We start from the raw sequence: 6798 nt of genomic DNA, 5'->3' as shown, positions 1-6798 counted from the left end.
TGCCAGGAACCAGATTTGAACTGGTGACACGAGGATTTTCAGTCCTCTGCTCTACCAACTGAGCTATCCCGACTCTTCCCGACGAATCGTCCCCATACTATTTAGATTAGAGGGCTTGGGTCTATGTCAATCAATTAAATAGACTAAAAAAAAACATTACAAAGTGTTATCCAAGCTTGGAATTTCTTGGCTCTTCAAAAAGAATACTTTGTAAGTTAAGTTTAACTATAAAAATGAATTATTATATTTACTGTGAATGATTCAAACGTGGATTCCTTTTTCATATTCATAGATGTTAATTTGCACATATGTTGTATATATCACAAGACTTGTGATAAGAGAGAAACCTTTCTCCCACGATCCGTTTGTGAAAGAGTAAAACGACTAATAAACATAACTAATGTGGAACCACTGAAAAAAAGGATAAAAAAACTAGTTAGATAAATAGTTAGGGAGTAAAGCGGACTTTCTTTGGGGATAGAGGGACTTGAACCCTCACGATTTAAAAAGTCGACGGATTTTCCTCTTACTATAAATTTCATTTTTGTCGGTATTGATATTGACATGTATAATGGGACTCTATCTTTATTCTCGTCCAATTAGTGAGTTCTTTAAAAGATCTATCAGACTATGGAATAACAGATTTGATCAGTGAATATTCTATTTTTACTTAACCTTGGAATCGATTCACAAGAATTCCTAAATTTTGCATATAAAAAAAGAAAGAGTATTTCGGATTGCCATGAATCTTTGATATTTTATTGCGTATACGTACGTATATGGGTTCATCCTTTATTTATATGGAGTTTAAATAGAAGGATTCCTCGATCAATGCAGTCAACTCTATTTGTTAGAACATCTTCCATTGAGTCTCTGCACCTATCCTTTTTTTATTATTTTTGCTTTCTGAACTTTTTTTTTTTTTTTTTTTTCTGAAAACAGGATTTGGCTCAGGATTGCCCTTTTTTTATTCCAGGGTTTCTCTGAATTTGAAAGTTATCACTTAATATGTTTCCATACCAAGGCTCAATCCAATTAAGTCCGTAGCGTCTACCAATTTCGCCATATCCCCACTTTTTTTGAGACTAGGATCTCGTTGGGATGCCACTCCCCCCCCTTTTCGTTCATTTATTCTGGAGCCTTTTACGTTTAATTCGTTAGATATGCATTTCTCTATATAGAAAAAGTGTCTCTGTCTCCCTTGTTTGATTTCTCTTTTCTATTTTATTGCATTTCATATATCAAAGGACCTATATTTGTATTTAGTCCAATAAAAAATGATTCTATCATTGATGTATCCGCAATTCAATATGGATGGATATATACCACATATATATATGCCTCTCTTACTCTCATTTTTCCCTATAATTTTTATTACTTGAACGGTCGATTCCCTTTTTTTTCGCCTTATCCCCTACCTTTCCGAATGAAACCAGAGGAATGTCTCATTCTAATCTGGATTTATCCTTAATCTTTATCCCTATCTTTTCCTTAGGACCGCCCCTGTATAATTAGAATAGAGTTATTCTACTATAATATATATAAGTTTAAGTTATTATAGTTATTTCCATTTAATTCTATTATTTGTTATAATATAAATTGTTATACTAATATTGTTGTATTGTATATAAATATATTATTATTTATTCTATATATGTTACATATTACGTACATAACATATACAGTATATTCATTATCATTATGAATTAAAATTATAAAATTCATACGGAATAGCCAAGATTACAGTAGTTCACTAAAGCCTTACGCACAGCGCAAGTTCTTTTATATGAGCCCGCTTAGCTCAGAGGTTAGAGCATCACATTTGTAATGCGATGGTCATCGGTTCGATTCCGATAGCCGGCTTTTATCTATTTGGTTTTTTTTTTTTTACATAATCAAGTTACATAAATTATTAAGAATGTCTCCTTGAAATCAAAGAATATTGAAAGACTTCTTCCCCCTTCTCCAAGGATTGCTGATCTATTATGACGGAAGAACTTCCAACTATGAATAAAAATGGATTGGAGCAATTAGATCTCTACCGAACAAATCAGAAAAAGTATACCTAACTTCCTATATATACAAAGGGGTCTGGATATTGATACAATTCATCCCATTCTTCTTTGTAATACAGTACTTCATTGGATTTCGCTTCGTTTATCATTTAGTTCAGTCTTAATTTAGGGTTATTCTGTAAAAAAAAAATTCAATAAAATAAAGGAGTCTTTATGTCTCGTTACCGAGGGCCTCGTTTCAAAAAAATACGCCGTCTGGGTGTTTTACCGGGACTAACTAATAAAAGGCCTACCCCCGGAAGCGATCTTAGAAACCAATTGTGTTCCGGTAAAAGATCTCAATATCGTATTCGTCTAGAAGAAAAACAAAAATTGCGTTTTCATTATGGTCTGACAGAGCGACAATTACTTAAATACGTTCATATCGTTGGAAAAGCCAAAGGTTCAACGGGTCAGGTTTTACTACAATTACTTGAAATGCGTTTGGATAACACCCTTTTTCGATTAGGCATGGCTTCGACCATTCACGAGGCGACAATTGGTTAACCATAGGCATATTTTAGTTAATGGCCGTATAGTAGACATACCGAGTTATCGATGCAAACCCCAAGATATTATTACTACAAGGGATGAACAAAAATCCAGAGCTCTGATTCAAAATTATCTTGATTCATCCCCCCGCGAGGAATTGCCAAAACATTTGACTCTTCACTCATCCCAATATAAAGGATTGGTCAATCAAATAATAGATAGTAAGGGGGTCGGTTTGAAAATAAATGAATTGCTAGTCGTAGAATATTATTTCCATCAGACTTGAACCTAACTAAAAAAAAAAGGTTCGGATAATTTTGCCCCCTTTCGAGGAAATAAATCGGCCTAAGGCAAGGAATTTTATCTAGGTTTTTCTCCAATTCATTTATCATAAATGGGTCGAGGGGAAATTTTCATCCCTTGGCGACTCTTTCCAATATTTTATGTACCACAGTACCACAACAACTACAATTAGGAATATACAATCTATATTAAAGAAAGTTAAAAACGTTGGAATAAATCTATTGTTGTTATTTTATTGGATTTGATCCATTGCGGTCAGTAATGTTCGTGAATTAGTTGCAGGTATGGAAAGAGAGGGATTCGAACCCTCGGTAAACAAAAGCCTACATAGCAGTTCCAATGCTACGCCTTGAACCACTCAGCCATCTCTCCTGCAGAATCTTATGATTATGACCCAGAAATCGAGTGAATAGCGAGCCATTCCTAGTATTTTGCAGTATTCATATTATTTCAGTATAGGTATGGCCGATCAATAAAGAAAATAGAAAACTTTTCATCAAAGAAAGATCTTTCTCCAGGGGGATAAAAATATCTATTTATCTTGTGAAAAGCCATTAAAAACAAACATGACATGAATAGATATATCTTTTGTTTATTTTGTCAAGAAGTCGTCTTTTTCTGATATTTATACCGGATTAAACCAATGAATTGGAACGAATCGAATCGTCTGATGTATCCATATTTTATACTACATTTAGACCATGATTATATTTATATTATGGTTACGTGGGAATTAAAAAGTAACCTTCCCGTTTCAGATTTCTCAACAACAACTCCCTACCTTGTGGATCTATTACAAATTCAGGAATCATACCAGGTATTTGTATATTTCAATTATTAGTGTATACACGGTATGCGCACAAAATTGATGGTTATTCTATTTTTATCATAGAATGGTTATTTGATTCTTTTTCCTTTTTGGATCATAATTCAATCAAAACTAACTCCTCGAGTTATACTAATCTGTAGGAAAAATTACTCGATTCTTCCACTTAGATGAAATGAAATATAGTAATAGTTCTGTTCATTGGTATACTACTACATTGTACATTGTTTGGCTTAAATCCAATCGGATTCAAATATTTCTTCCCATCGATTCCTATCAAAAAGGAACAATTTGAGTGGAAGATCCACATCTTTTTTTTTAGAATGAGTCTGTTTTTATGTTATTTCGTCTTTGCACAATTCCTTTTTTGTGGGATCATTTTCCTACGAGAGGTAATGCGAAGAATTATCGAATGGATTGTTAACTATGCCGGATCGCGGATAAATGGAAATTTTATTGATAAGACCTTTTCAATTGTAGCCAATATCTTATTACGAATAATTCCGACAACTTCAGGAGAAAAGAGGCTTTTACTTATTACGAGAGATGGTGCGATTTGATTTTTTTTCTTTTCGCTCTCAGTCTTATGAGAAAGGCACATGATTTGGGATAGAAATAAAAAATATTATTGAAATAAACCTACGCTTGCTGAAGGTGAAGTTTGAAAATAGAACAATTCCTTAAATGGTGTATCCTCGGTTGATGCAGACCTCAGGCGCTTCAATTTTAGATTCTAGTCTTAAGTGAAAGGTTACACCTATGGGTTACGTATTACAGGTCAACACCACTCCACTAGTACTAATAGGGCATGGGGAAGAAGCACTACACCTAGGAATCAACAACACGAAAACTTTGTTATTGTTATAAAGTATACCCTTTCCTTATCGGGATCGGGATTACCAAGAATGGTTGGGACAACAAACATCCATCTCATTCGTACTTTGGATACCCGTATTATAACACCCCGTGTTTTTATTATTTGTTTTTTTTTCTATAATAATAATAAAGATAATAGTAATAGATAATAGATATAATAAAAATAGGATAAGTGTTAGTGGAAATAGGAGGCGTGGGTTTATGGGATAAACTCTCGCCCCTATTTCGGGGGTTTTGTTTTTGAGCGTAACGAAAAAGGGATAGGGTTAAAAAAAAAAAAAACACCGCGAGAGTTTTTTTGAAAAGGGGAAGTTTTTTACCGACAACGAAAAGGAAGGTTTTTCCGGTAGGCGGTTGATAATCGGAGAGCTTCTGGTGTGAGTAGAGTTTATCTCTCACCACTACTAAAACTATGATTTTCGATGCATTTTAATATTTATTATTTTTGTCGAGTGTTTCCGACCGGTTGTTTTATAAATTTTAGTTCTGTCGATATGTTTAGAGTTGATTTGAACTGTTGAATCTCTGAAATCGGTATTGGAACTGTTGGAACTCGGAAGTCGTAAATGGCGGCCAGAGAAATAAAACAAGATAATGTGTTAATGGTGGTCAGTAAAGTTTATGCTAATGGCTAGAGTAATAAAACAAGATAATGTGTTAATGGCGGTCAGTACCGTTTATGTTAACTGTTGTGCGTGGGTGGTTTGTGACTTTGTGTTGGGTTGGAACTTGATGTTTGGGTTGTGTAGTGAGTGATGTCGGGGCAGTGAAGCTTTGAGGGAGGCGTTAATGGCGTTACTGCCATTACTGTGATACTGTGACTTGCGTTTTTATGCGTTTTTACAATCGTTTGAACTATTTTGTTTGCTTTGGTGGGTTGTTGAGGTATGTTTGTATGTTGGGATGTAAATGGGGTCGAGTGAAGCTTGAAACAAGCTTTAATGGTGGCCGAATTTTGTCTCAGATCTAGTTTTGGTCGAGATGTTAAATTTAAGAATTTGAGTTTTGTGTTTGACAAAGTGGTAGGGGTTGTTGCAAGGAGTGAAACCGATATGAGGGAGAAGGGATTAGTTGGGGCTGGTGGCCGGTCGGTTTTGGTGGTGGAGAAGAGAATTTGGAGAAGATGAACAGTAATTTGATTTGGGCTTTGGGCCTAATCGGTTGGGCCAAACCCCTTATTGTTAGCTGGGCCGAAATGTTTAAGTTCTTTGGGCCAATTTCTATTTCTTGTTGGGCCCGATTTTAAGTTATTTGTGGACCAGTTTAATTTAAAGTTTTGGGCGGTTTTGGTTCAATATTTGGGCGAACCACTTAACTGTTTTGGGCGGTTTATAATATTGCTTGGGGGGCGATCCATAGGACTTAATATAGATCCCAATTGGGTCAGTGGAATAAATAAGTTGGTTTTAGATTTTGGGTTCTAAGGTTTGGGCTTGGCCAGTTGGGTCCGAACCATTACCTTAGTCATGAGCCCATGAGCCATGCACATTGACCTTAGCCCTGAACCATGGCTATGACCCCGAACCTGTTGAACATGGAAACGACAGTTTGACTTCGACCATGATGGTTGACTTTGACTTTGACCAGGGTTGACTTTGACTAGTTGACCCAATTTGACCTTTTAACTCGGATTATGATTTGGGTTATTAAGATAGGTCTAGGGCTATTAGCATACTTGACTTTAGGCTAAGACCTCTATATATACGTGTGTATGTGTATTAACTACTATGTGATTTTGCAGTATTTTATCATATGCAACGTTATGACACTAAGACATCCCTGAAATTAATAACGCGTAAATCGAAAATACAGGAATCAAGATACTCATTCGTTCTCTGAAATGATATATAAAATAAAGTTCAATAATGCGTAAATAAATTTACCGCACTCTTTTAGAACTCTCCACGCCTCAAGTTTTGGAATTGAGTTTTTTTACTGTTGATGTCATATGTTAGGTGGGCATTTATTGAATGTTCCATAAATGGCCCGTTAGCGTTATATATGAGTATTCATTGAATGTGCCATGAATGACCCGGGTATTCATTGAATGTGCCATGAATGACCAGATTGTTTGGACTACCCTAGAGAGGAACTAAGGTATTCGCCTTGCGGGTTAGTTGTGTTCCTTGAGTGTACGGGAATGTAGGGTTGGGTATTCCTTGAATGTGACGGGAATGACCTAAGGTATATAGGCACTAAATGGTGAGTGTATAAGAAAAGAAATTGATTATTTGATAAGAGAAATTG

General features: G+C 35.3%; 3 non-coding genes across 3 annotated transcripts; 1 reads left to right on the top strand and 2 right to left on the bottom strand.

The window, feature by feature from the left end:
• On the bottom strand, positions 1 to 73 carry TRNAF-GAA (transfer RNA phenylalanine (anticodon GAA)). The gene has a single exon. It is a non-coding gene; the product is annotated as a tRNA-Phe (tRNA).
• Positions 74 to 1790: 1717 nt separating this feature from the next.
• On the top strand, positions 1791 to 1863 carry TRNAT-UGU (transfer RNA threonine (anticodon UGU)). Its single transcript has one exon. It is a non-coding gene; the product is annotated as a tRNA-Thr (tRNA).
• Positions 1864 to 3134: 1271 nt separating this feature from the next.
• TRNAS-GGA (transfer RNA serine (anticodon GGA)) lies at positions 3135 to 3221 on the bottom strand. Its single transcript has one exon. It is a non-coding gene; the product is annotated as a tRNA-Ser (tRNA).
• Between the last annotated feature and the right edge of the window lie 3577 nt (positions 3222 to 6798).

The sequence above is a fragment of the Coptis chinensis genome, chromosome 2 (genome assembly GCF_015680905.1).
Source record: "Coptis chinensis isolate HL-2020 chromosome 2, ASM1568090v1, whole genome shotgun sequence".
Taxonomy (NCBI): domain Eukaryota; kingdom Viridiplantae; phylum Streptophyta; class Magnoliopsida; order Ranunculales; family Ranunculaceae; genus Coptis; species Coptis chinensis.
Note: the sequence above shows the minus strand (reverse complement) of the source record. Positions and strands in the feature narration are given on the sequence as shown.